General features: G+C 36.8%; 1 non-coding gene across 1 annotated transcript; it reads right to left on the bottom strand.

Annotated features, from left to right (window-relative positions):
* Window positions 1-902: 902 nt before the first annotated feature.
* LOC141710157 (small nucleolar RNA R71) lies at window positions 903-1,009 on the bottom strand. The gene has a single exon (XR_012570691.1). It is a non-coding gene; the product is annotated as a small nucleolar RNA R71 (small nucleolar RNA).
* Window positions 1,010-13,740: the final 12,731 nt, after the last annotated feature.

Consider the following 13,740-nt stretch of genomic DNA (forward strand, 5'->3'; position numbering starts at 1 on the left):
GGTATTCGTACAATGAAACTTGGCGTTCACTAGTTTCGTGTTATCTGATTAGTTTTATCACCATTACATGCTAAGGTTAAGAACAAAAAGGCTATTGAATGAAGTATTTAATGAAGTTAGGATCCCATGTTTATCATATATAGTAATTTAACCTCAATTCTCTTAGTAAATGTTATTTAATATAATCTTTTAGTTTAATCAAACCCAATTTGTTATTTATATTAGCATTGAGCGACAACCATACATTGTTGCATAGGTGTATAAATTGAACTTAACCTAAACCAGTCTATGTGGGAACAAATCTGATTTATATCTTATACTACTTGCGAACGCGTATACTTGCGTGTAATTTAGCGCGTGTTTTCTCCCTAACAAGTTTTTGGCGCCGCTGTCGGGGACTCGGTGTTGTTAATTTTTAGTTAATATGCTTGTCATCAGTGGTCGTTAAAGTTCATTGACTCGGATTCTTTTACTTTTACGGTTACTTGTTATGTTTTCAGGTACTCATTACAATGGGAGATCCAGTAGCACGAACGAAAGCCTTGATGGAATTCTCTCAACCCAAGATCAATGACATTCAATCTAGCATTGTCAGGCCATCTATCACAGTTAATACCTTTGAGATCAAGCCTGGCATAATTCAATGGGTGTAGAATTCAATCCAGTTTGGGGGTTCTCCAACGGAAGATCCCAATATGCATATTAGGGATTTTATTGAGATCTGTGACACCTTCAAGTTCAACGGTGTTTTCGAAGATGCTGTGAAGCTGAGACTATTCCCATTCTCTTTGAGGGACAAAGCTAAGAGCTGGTTACACTCTCTACCAGCTGGTTCGATTACTACTTGGGAAGATCTTGCTCAAAAGTTTCTTACTAAAATCTTCCCTATGACAAAGACAACTGTAATCAGGAGTGCTCTTACTCAATTTGCGCAACAATCAGGAGAATCTTTATATGAAGCTTGGGAGCGCTACAAGGAGATGCTTAGGAAGTGTCCTCATCATGGAATGCCGATTGGATGATCATCAATTATTTTTATAATGGTTTGGGAGCACAGTCCAGACCCATGCTCGATGTAGTATCAGGTGGAGCATTATGGGCAAAGAGCTATGAGGAAGCTTATGATCTAATTGAACTGATGGCTGCTAATGAATATCAGTATCCAACCCATAGATTGCCACAGGGAAAGATAGCAGGAGATATGGAAGGGGATACAACTAGGACTGTCACTGCTCAACTAAAGACGTTGTCTATGAAGATCGATTCGCTGGCTAACTATGGAGTTCATCAGAGAACGAGTGTTTGTGAGCTTTGTGCCGATTCGCATGTGACGGAGCAATGCGCTATATCTAGTGAATCAGCTCAGTTTGTGAGCAACTTTCAGAGATCGCAACAACTAGTTCCAGACACTTATCATCCTGACAACTGGAATCATCCTAACTTCAGATGGAGCAACAATCAGAATGCGATGCAACAGCCGTTCCGGCAGTTTGGAGAAAAACAATTCAACCCTCCTGATTTTCAGCAGCAATTTGCACGAAGACAACAACTCCTAATTTAACAACAAACTCATGATGCAGGTCAATCTTCGAATGAAAATTTTGAATTGGAGGAGTTGAGGCTTATGTGCAAAAACCAGGCTCTTATATGCCAAAGCCAGGTTGTTTCTATCAAGATTCTGGAGAACCGGATAGGACAAATTGCTAACGCCTTATTGAATCGACTACCAAGAACGCTTTCTAGTGATACAGAAGTTCCAGGCAAGAGGAAAGCAGAAGAGCAGGTTAAGGCAACTACATTAAGGTCTGGGAAGGTTGCAAGCTCTGAAAAATCTCAAGTTCCAGAATCTGAAGTTTTGGATGAAGAAGATGTGCAGAAGGAAGCAGAAGTGGAATCAAGGAAGAAAACTGTGGACCACACTCCTTCCGAGGGTAATACAGGGGAGAAACAGGTCTATCCTCCACCTCCTTTTCCTAAAAGTCTGCAGAAGCAGAAGTTGGATAAGCAATTTGCTAAGTTTTTGGAGGTGTTCAAGAAACTTCATATCAACATATCTTTCGCTGAAGCTCTTGAACAGATGCCTAGCTATGCGAGATTTATGAAAGGTATTCTCTCTCGGAAATTGAAGCTCGATGACCTAGAGACCTTTGCTTTAACGGAGGAATGCAGTGATGTGCTGCAACAGAAGTTGCCTCTGAAATTTAAAGATCCTGGAAGCTTCACTATTCCTTGTACTATTGGAAACTTGTCTTTCGACAAGTTTTTATGTGACTTGGGAGCTAGCATCAATCTGATGCCCTTGTCTATCTTCAAGAAGCTTGGTCTACCTGATCCGAAACCAACATATATGTCATTGCAACTAGCTGACCATTCCATCACTTATCCACGAGGTTTAGTAGAGGATGCCTTGGTCAAGGTGGATAAACTCATCTTCCCTGCTGACTTTGTAATTTTTGATTTTGAGGAAGATAAGAAGATTCCCATTATCTTGGGAAGACCATTCTTGGCTACAGGCCGAGCTATGATCGATGTGCAAAAAGAAGAGCTTATGATGAAGGTTCATGATCAGAAGGTCACTTTTAATGTGTTTAAGGAAATAAAGTTACCCACAGCTAAAGAGAGGTGCTTTAAAGTAGAGTGGGTCAACTCTGTAGTAAATTCAGAACTTGAGCAATTGCCAAAGTCAGATACTTTAGAGAGATCCTTAATGGGGAAATCAGTTATTGATGATAAGGAAGGAGAAGAGCAACTTTAGGTTTTAAATGCACCTCCGTGGAAGAGGAAGTTGGATATGCCATTCGATTCTCTTGGGTTAGCAGAGCTGAAAATTTCTTAGGAGCGTCTTGAGTCGTCTATTGAAGAAGCTCCCACACTGGAGCTCAACCGACTGCTAGATCACTTGAGTTATTCATTCTTAGGTACCCCCCATGATAAGGGGTTGGGATATATTTTTGATGATGTAAAGGGCAGCCGAACGAATCCTCCAGTGCTTATAGAGGGTTCTTCTCATGTGCAGCAGGTTGTTGATAGGACTGGTGTTGGTGATGAGCAGTATAGGCGAGTGACTAGGCGTATGGAGGCCATGCACGACATTCACCGTCTTTTTGCTATAGATTTGACACAGGCTTTGGGCACAGTTTTCCGAGACATTGGTGTCGAGGTTGATTGGCCACCTGATCCTCTACCCGAGGAGGGTGATCCTCCTTACAACTAGGTATGCCTGAAATCCTTATTATTTCCTTCAATGAGGACATTGAAAATTTTAAGTTTGGGGGTGATAATGTAAGGATTAGTTTGTGTGTGTCCATAAAGTTCATATAGATTCATGTTGCTTATAGTTGTATTTCATTCGTAGTATTGCATGATTGTTCATATGGGACATATTTGTTTATTATTTATGTGATTTCATATAGTCGCATTTGCATGCATATTTATCATGATTCCTTAAGATGAACTATGCTATTTGATAAGTTGATGTTGATTTGAGTGTGGTGATGACGAATAGAGGGATGTTTAAGTCCTAATGAATTGATTTACATGCCAGAAACAAAAAAAATTCACAAAGCCTTATTGGGTTGCTTTTAATCTAGATCATGATCATACTTGTTTGTTGTTGAGATTTAATCACTTGGTTATATTTAGAATTTTTGATATTCTCGTAATGACGTAAAAACACTGATTTTTTTTTATCTGGAGAAAAACATGGATTTCATTGCTAGTTCTTGTAAGGCTAGGCGTCAAATGGCTAGTAGCCGGCTCATATTTTTATGAGTAGTCTAGGGTTGAATGAGATGGAGCGAAACGCACTCATTCAGGATTTGTTGAAAAAAAAGAAAAAAAGAAAAAAAAGAGAAAGAAAAAAGAAAAGAAAAAGTATGTGTTTATGCATAATTGATCAAGAGTGAGCTCTTTAATACTTGAGTTATTAAGTTCTAGGGGACTTTGTGCCTAGTGATAAGACTTTTATAGTCTTGGATCTGCTAACCTAACGCTCGCTACATGGGTATTATTGCATAAGTCTTTTGGGACCTCATTCATTGCACGGTCAAATAAGCATATTTGTTATGTGTTCAATAATAGCATGAATCCTTGTATAACTCTAGTAGGAAGGAGGTGTTGTGAGTCATTATGCGTTTAACATCTATTCTGTTTATAAACTTGTGATTGTTTTGATGAAAGATAAGTTATGGTTTTTGATCTAGTTTCGAGAGTATATCTGTTAAGCATCCACACACGCACGTTCTGGTTTGTGAGTTAATTTATGAGATTTATTCAAACTCTGTTTTGAGTTATTGCATTCTTAGAGGCGTGGCTTATTTATTTGGTTATGGTTATCCTGAGAGGATTGATTGCATTATCATTTAGTTGCATTCATGCATTAGGTTTGTTTTGTAGTTTTGAGTCTGTTTATGCTTGAGGAAAAGCATCGATTCAAGTTTGGGGTATGATAAGTGGATTTTATATCTACTTGGTACACTTCATTACAGGCTTAAGTTGGTGTTTTGGACTCAAGTTGTTGGTATTTTTGATGTGTTTTTGTGTTATTGCATTTCAGGCATCAGTTAAAGGAAGAAAGAAGCTTTTCAAAGAATTATCCTGAAAAAAGATTATAACTGGAATCCTAGGATATTCTCAAGTTGTAGAGAATCTCGTTATCTTCACGTGGGCAGTTGAATCGCCTAATTTTGACGACTAGAACTCAAGATATGGCCAAAACAAGATTTGTCAGAAAAATTCCAGAATGTCAGCGCGGCCGTGCCCGAAGGCCACGCGGTCGCGCCCGGTTTCTACCCCAGAATCCTGATTTTAGTCGAAATTGAAGATTTTGAGAGTCCTGGTCATCCTGGAGCCTATATATACCCATAAAAAGACGTTTTTAACAAGGAGGAGGCATGGGAGAGCAATAAGAAGATCTAGAGAGCACGAGAAGGCTACGGAGAAGAAGACTCTCATATTCTTCAATATAGTTGATACTTGGATGATTTTTTTCGATTTATTCTTGAACCCTAGCACTCTTATATTGTTTATTATCATGCTTTCATTGGAACCCATGGTGATGATAAGTTCGATTATGAACTAATCGTTATCGTGGGGTTCTAACGGATTTACTTATGGATTTCTATAGTTAATTTGTTTCAATATCTTGGTGTGTGGTGATTGATTGATATCCTAGTATTGGTTGTGCTTATTCGTCTTATGTGCGTAGCTAACAACATATAAGATAGCGTGTTAATATCTATTGAAGTGACAGTGAATATAGAGGTTTAGAACTTGGCATGCTAGCATAGGTTCATGTATAATTGTTATGCATGATTCGTAGGTAATTTTAACCATCTTACTTGTCCTATGTAATCATGATAGATAACTTGCGCATTAAACCATTATGTTTTCAATTCTTATAGACATATAAGGACTAAGCATAATTGGTGTCTATTCAACTTCTATCTCTTTTGTGGATGCTTGGTAGTAGGGTATTCGTACAACGAAAGTTGGCGTTTACTAGTTTCATGTTATCTGATTAGTGTCATCACCATTACATGCTAAGGTTAAGAATAAAAAGGCTATTGAATGAAGTATTTAATGAAGTTAAGATCCCATGTTTGTCATATATGGTAATTCAACCTCAATTTTCTTAGTTAATGCTATTTAGTATAATCTCTTAGTTTAATCCAAACCTAATTTGTTATTTATCTTAGCATTGAGCGATAACCATACATTGTTGCATAGGTGCGTAAATTGAACTTAACCTAAACCAGTCTCTGTGGGAACGAATTTGATTTATTTCTTATACTACTTGTGAACGCGTATACTTGTGTGTAATTTAGCGCGTGTTTTCACCCTAACAACCGCGTCGGTTTTAAACTGGTAATATCATTAAAGGCAAACCTGAAAATTTTGATAGGATGTGGGTTCATCAATATTATATTTATATTTTGTTAACTACACATTTTGGTAGTGGCTCTATTAGTTTAAACAAATAATTTTAAATTAAACATATTTTTAAAATAAATCTCTAAAATATTTATTTAAACGTCTATTTATGAAAAATATATTGTAATAGGACCGAAAATTTATAATAATTTCCACTCAAACATTTATTTGGAAAGAATTATTTTATTTGTAACATTGTTTTAATAAAATTAATTATTGTTATATTAACAACGAAGTCAAAAATAGATAATTTACATTAAAAATATAAATAGTATTATGAAGTAAAATATAAATTATAAGATAACAAAATATTCAAAATTTATAACTTTTAGTGAGGATTTTCTTCGGAATCTATTATAATATAAAAAATATATAAAAATAATTTAAAAGAATATAGCTAAAGAATTTTTTTTGAAATAATAAAAGTAAATAAAGTAAAATAAAAAAATTGACAGGAGTGCGCATGTGAGCTTTACGTGGGTTTGTTGTCCTTATATTGTTCGTTGAAGCTTGGTCGTAGCACAAAGTCTCACTAAAGCATCAGTTTAAATTATGTTGTCGCTAGAAGTAAACACAACAGCGTCGGATTTAAAATAACTGACGCTGAAAAAGCCTTTAGGCATCGGCATTTTGATGTCCGATGCCTTTAGGAGTTATAGGCGTCGGTTAATTACACCACTGACGCAACATGTCCACCAAAAATGACTTTAGGCGTCGGCTAATACCAGAACCGACACAAATTATGTATTTAGGCGACGGTCCTCTGTTATTCCCAAACAATACAACAAAAATTACAGAAGGGGGTTGAATGTAATTCTGGCTACTTTTTGAGATTTTAAAAAATGTTCTAACTTAATACATATGACTGTGTTTGATTTGCAGTAATGCGGAATGAAAGAATAATAGAAATCAAAATACTAAGTAATAAAACACAAAGCTTTAAAACATTCTGGTGGATTTGAATGTATCCACCAGAGATATATATATATATATATATATATATATATATATATATATATATCAAATTGAGAACTCTATGATGCTTTGAATAGCACATAGCTGATTTACAAGTGAACAAACAAACTACAGAGAAATTCTTAACAAGTACAGCTTTATATATCTCTCTGAAAAATGTGGTTGCTTAGTTAGTTGTTCTACTTGCTACACTTGGTTTATATATCACCAAGTTACATGATAATAAGATAAGACAATAAAACAAAATGAATCTAGTCTAATATCATGCTGCAACGTTACTCTATCCAACGTCTTTGAATATCTTCATATTTGCATGAAAATGGTAATGATTCTTTGTTCTCAAAATCCTGCTTAACAGGCTGCCACATTCCTTTTGCAAACACCCGATGCATGTGACTGTGTTGTCACTATTAACAACTATTTTGAATATGATCATCCATCGGGATTATGTTGAACATCCGTTGGGATTATGTTGATCATCCGTTAGGAGCCTTGTAGATCATCCGTCGGGAGTCTATCTGTCACTTGACTCCATTTCACTTATACAGAATTACAAGACATCTCACATTTACAATTAGCCAACCTATTCTGTATATCAATCTAGTAGTCAACATGATTTAGAGAATCCTACCGAATCTACTAGACTAATACTTTGTTGTTTGCAGAAATGTGCAACAATACTTATTGTTACATAAGCTACACTCTCGATGGATGTTCAGTTATTATCCGTCGGGACTATAAAGATCATCTATCGGGACTATAATAAAACATCCGTCGAGAGCTACAAAAATTCACTAAGTTAAATCTACTAAGGTATTTTGTTTAACTTATCATCAAGTTCACAACATATTCTTAACAATCTCCTCCAATTTATGTCTACTGGAATTGTAGCCATAAATTAGGAGAAACTTGATGATAAAAAAAACACCCTAAATGTACAGACTGAAATATAGTAGATAAAACTAATAAGGCTACAGTTTAATAAAAATTGAACAAAGTAAAGTGTAAAAAGAGTTCTCACAATCTTATCAAGGTGCTCCTCTAGTTTGAGCTGATGTTTTCTATTTCCTTGATTGTCTGGATTTCTTCCCAAGCTTCCTGTTATTTTCTTCTATTTGATTTTGGAGTTGTGTGTGGAATTTAAGTTCTTCGGCATCTGATAGATCCAGCTTTTCTTGCATTTCCAATAGAGTCTCATTGCTAGAGATACTAAGTTGGTCATCCAATCTGAAGAATCTTCTAACACCCTTGTCATCCATAAATTCATCAGCCAATAAGCCCTTAATTGCACTCTATATCCTGTGAAGGGAATTGATAGAGTCTTTGGGAGTGCATCCTTGGCTTTATTACTCCTTAGATCTTCTATCTTCTTTGGGACCAATTTCCTTACAGTTACATTGAATCCAAAGTTTTTCTTGAAGGACGAGAAGACCTTTATCAATATAGAGCAGCTTTCTTGAAGAATCCTATGAAGAGGCCATGTGATTTCTCTCCCTCCCTCGTATTTGAACACCAGTCTCTCAGGAAGATGTCTGTGAGCATCAATTCCTCTTACCTCTTCAAATTTATCCAAGTAGAGATTTATATCTGAAAATTCCTTGATGTCACAGATGTAGAGTAGGTCTCCCTTGTTGGTAGTTGGTTGAGTTTTGGCTAAGGTTTTGGTTCTGAGAGTCACAAGCTTGACCTTCTTGATTGCTCTAGACTTTGTTCTCTTTGGCTTGTTAAAGATAGGTAAATTGAGTTCAGTAATTGGCAAACTTTCCCATTCTATTGACTCATCCTTGGGAATTATAGGCTCAACATGAAAGTTCTTTGTTGGATCCACCTTGAATTCCTCATGTACCACTGAGGGTTTGGATGTTTGAGTTGTAGAAGTAGACTGTTTGGGAATATAGTCTTCCAATTCCTCATCACTGAGGTCCAATTTTCTCTTGATTGTTTGCTTGTATCTTGGTTTCTTTGTCTGTTGGGGTTCATTTAGCATTTTCTGATCTTGAGCTTTAGTAATCACAGGTGGTTTCTCAGAAATCTTAGTTGTAGTTTTCACAGCTTGAAGTTTGGCCAAGATAGCAGCTTGCTTCTTCTTTTGTTTAAGCTTTTTAGCATCTAAGGCAGCCTACTTCTTTTCTTGCTTAATTCTTTATTTTTCTTCCTTCTTGGCTTCTACAAACTGAGGGTGTCCAGCCACCACACAGATTTCCTTACCATTCATGTAAATCTTTGCAATTCTTCTTTTCAGCACTGAATTTGTTGGATCTTTGAAGAATGCAATAGACCTTGCCAACAACTTCTTTTCATCTGGCCTTGGTGTCTCAAATATAAGATCCACAAGATTTTTGTCTGAGAACTTTGGATAGTTCCTTTTAGGTTTCAAAACCAGATTGGCCTTTGGAGACTTTATACATTAAGGTTGGCCCTTTTCAAAGCTACCTAGACTCATTTCATTCACAGAGATTTGCTTAACTTGTGAGTGGTGATGAAAGATCTTGTTTGGTTTCTGTATCTGACTAAATTTCTTCTGAATCTTCATCTATTTTCATCCACTTGTCATCCAATTCCTTCTCAACAGCTGCAACATCAAGCATCTTGAGATTTGACTTTGAATCAAGCTTAGCAGCTGCTATTTGGATCAGATCAATGTTGTCCAATACTGGTGGCTTTGGTGATGTAATTTCTGAAACTATTACTTGGCTGATTTGAACATTTAACACATGCTCCCCTTCACTGTATTTCCCTCCTTGACTGACTGGGATGGTTAAATCTTTATCCCCCTTTTTCTTATCATCAAGTAGAGTGGAGGTAGAAGTTTGTGCAGCCACCAGCTTTTGAAGCAACTGAGTTTGATGTGCTTGATATAGATGAATAGCTGTGAGAGAGGCTTCTACTGCTTTCATTCTTGTGTCTAGGGAATCCATTTTAGTTGCAAGAATAGAATTCTTCCTCAACTGTCTGTTGATGTCAAGTACTGTTGTATCTGTAAATTTAGCATCCAATCTTTTAGAGACATCCTTCTTGACTTGGTCAATCTCAGTTTTGATTTAAGTGACATCTTGATTGTGTTGAAGAGCTTGTATTTGATATTGTTGTAGAGGGTTGAGGTGTGCTTGTAGAAGCTTCTTGGTGCTAGCATTAGTAGTGGCTTGAAGAGCAATGTGTGTCTCTTGAATGATGTGAAAAAAAGTTGTCTTCAAATATTGCTCATCACACTCTTTAGAAAACACCCAGGGTGGAATGTTGATCAAGAGCTAGGGCCTGCTTCTCCCCTTATGTCCATGAACTCTTCTTCATCACCATCTTCATCTCTAAAGAACTCTTCAGACTCACCAGTTCCATAGTCAACATCATCACCAGCTTTAGGTGGCATGGCTGTGATGGCATCCTTTACTCTTTGCATTGAAGCAGTTGTATGCACCGAGTTAAGCATCTTTTCTACAGCCACATTATCTTGTTCAGCTAGAACTTGATATGCTGACACAAGGTGAGTAAATGCCTCAACTTCAAAAGAAACAGAGTCTAAAATAGCTTGATATTCTTGTTGAATTAGTTATCTCTTGTCAGCCTCATTGACATCCATTAACTCACTTGTAGTGGGCTCTTCCCATTCATTTGTACCTGCTTTTCTCTCATTTTCTCTTTATTCTTGCATCAAGGGATTCCCTTGGCTCACCACCCTCACACCCTCACCTTCACCTACTAAGATGGAACTCCTCTCACTCTCTTTTGCCAGGCTGAAAGAAATATCCTGCATTTGTTCACTCTTTTTTCTCTCCTTTTGCCTGAGTGCAACTCAGCCTCTCACTCAGTTCACTCCCTTCCCTCAGTCCTAAGAGTGATTGTACAACTACTAACTCATCTACACTTATAACAATTATTGAAATTTCAGTGTGTGTAGTGAGTACCGACGGATGAGGAACATCCATCGGGGTAGTAGTTAGGATAGCCGACGGATGAATGCTGTTAGGCATATCCGTCGGGATACCGACGGATGAACAATATCCACCAGAATAGAATAAATGATAGAGTTTGGAGTAGAAACTATTATAGAATCTGTGCAGATTGATGATAATTTGAGCACAGATGTCCCAACAGTTCCTGAAAGAATTGGCAAGTGAGCCAACAAATCATCTAAAAGATGATGCTCACTTGGACTAGATTTTGGCTTCTCCAACAGAGTTAAAGAAGGAGAATCAGGGATTGATGTGTTGATTATATCCACATCCAGATAATTTTTGGGAGAGTTTGGTGGTTGCGGTGCTTCTATGATTAAAGATTTTGGTTGTGACTCCACATTTATTAGAGCCACATCAATCTGAATTTGAGATGGTGCAGTGACTGAGTCTTTAGCTTCAGTTTGCACTGTGTCTGTTCCCTGTGCATCCCCAATGGTTTTGAATCTCTTCTTTCTGGCATAAGTTCGGGGTGAGCTTGTGTCCCTTACCCTCTTGGCCTATGCTCTTCGTTGGGAGCTTGTTTCAATATTATCCTTTTGGGAGGATGAAACTAGAGTTGTGCTTATTTCCTTATTAATCACCACAGTTTATTGGGAAACTGTGGTGTGACTAGGCTTGGATACACTTACCTCTTCATCCTTATCCTTGAGGTTTCTTTGATGTTCACCCTGTCCCTCACCTACCTTATCACCCTTCACACTCCCCTCTTTAGTTTTGGTAGATTTTGCAACTGGTTTCTTTAGAGAGAGACCAGAGGGGGTTTTCTTTGTTTTGGATTTTGAAGATTTTGTTTTGGTGGCTTGGGTAGGCATCTGTTGGGTCATTGACACAGATGTCATAGCCACACTCAAAGGTAAAGAAATTTGGGAGAGTGGAATAGTGGAGATAGTGGTGCTTACCTCACTTACCTGAGGCCCCTCCATGATTGTAAAATAGAAAAGGGGCACCTCTTTGTGATGATTTGCTCTATTACGATCTACAAGCACTCTCCTTTCTTGAACCCAACAATCTTTTTTTTTTGGTGGGGTTCTCAATAACAATATCCTCAATAAAATGGTTAGCAAGAATCATAAAGAATCGAGCATAATAGACATTTTTAGTTCACTGTTTAATTTCCCCCAACTTGTAACCTACCTCAAACATGATCATGTCACTGAAATTATGGTACTTGTCGGTAACTAGCATATAAAGAATGTTAAGTATGGCAGTGTTGACAGAATCAAAATTACTTATCTTACCAGAAAACACCTTGGTAACTACATCACACAAATAACTCCACTCTTTTCTAAGACCTAGCCTTCTAATCTCACTTAACTTAGTGGTAGGAAGGGCATAGCCAAGAATTAAGCATGGTAACTAAATTAGCATCTATATGTGGTTTAGTAGTAGTGTTCTCAGGAATCTTAAAGCATACTTGAAATACATCACTGTTAATGTAGAATTGCATACCTTTAAGAGTAAAAGTTATGGTTTTGTCAGTAGACTGGTACACAGCAGTTGTCCATATCTCCTCCACAACTTTACAGTAGATTGTGGGTGATTCCAACATAGCATAACTGAGTTTGCATCCCTTCTCAAAGTCCATCATTTTGTGAAAATCTTTGAATGCAGGAATTTCTTTGTTCACAAGAGCAACGAAGTTGTTCTTCTCATAGATGAACCCTGACTGAGACATGATTTTGACTACTGGTGCCATTGTTAAAGTGAGGAAATTTGCAGTGAGAGAGAAAGGATTTTGCTTTGAGGTAGAAGATAACAGTTAGTGCAATAGAGAATGATAAAAGTTAAAATAAACTTGAAGTGAGGCTTTTATGTATTCTCAGATTAAAATGGAATAAAAATTAAAGTTAAAAATTAAAGACCCAATCAAAATTATCCAAAATAGCCGTTTAAAAAAGAAATAAACTGTCAAAATTCTGTCAATCATCCGCCGTGATATACTTACAGACTGCAAGTATATCCGATGGATAATGTCCAGTACTTTTAACGGCTAAGATGTAGACAATTCAACGGATGAGAATAAAGCAATCATCCATCGGGTATAAAATAATCCAAAAAGGTAATTGATTTTTGCCAAGCTATTCTAATTCGACGGATGATCAAATTCGATGGATAATGAACATCCGTCGGGATGTAAATTTTGACTTAGCCAAAATTTCATCTAAAACAGAAAAATCAATTAAGTTTCTGGCTGTATCACAACTTGCAAAAATTATCAGAAATAATTTAAGAATAATTTAGCATACCTAACTCACTTACCAACCTAGTAAAGGTGGATTCATCGAGTGGCTTGGTAAAGATATCTGCAAGCTACTTTTCACTTGGAACAAAATGAAGTTCCACAGTACCATTCATCACATATTCTCTAATGAAGTGGTACTTGATGTCAATGTCCTTGGTCCTTGAATGTTGTACTGGATTTTCAGTGATTGAAATGGCACTTGTGTTATCACAGAAAATAGGAATTATGTCCACTTGTAGACCATAGTCCAGCAGTTGATTTTTCATCCACAAAATATGTGCACTCTGCACAGCAACTACCAGCAGCAATATATTCAAATTCAGCTATAGAAGTAGAAACTGAATTTTGCTTTTTACTGAACCATGATACTAGCTTGTTTCCTAGAAATTGACAGGTTCATATTATACTTTTTCTATCAATTTCACAACCTGCATAATCTTCATCTGAATAACCAGTTAGATCAAAACCAGAATCTCTAGGATACCAAATGCCAAGTTTTGGTGTTCCTTTGAGATATCTGAAAATTCTCTTAATAGCTATTAAATGAGATTCTCTAGGATCAGCCTGAAATCTAGCACAAAGACAAGTAGCAAACATTATATCTGGCCTACTAGCTGTTAAGTACAGAAGTGAGCCAAC

This window comes from Apium graveolens, chromosome 2, assembly GCF_009905375.1.
Source record: "Apium graveolens cultivar Ventura chromosome 2, ASM990537v1, whole genome shotgun sequence".
NCBI lineage: Eukaryota > Viridiplantae > Streptophyta > Magnoliopsida > Apiales > Apiaceae > Apium > Apium graveolens.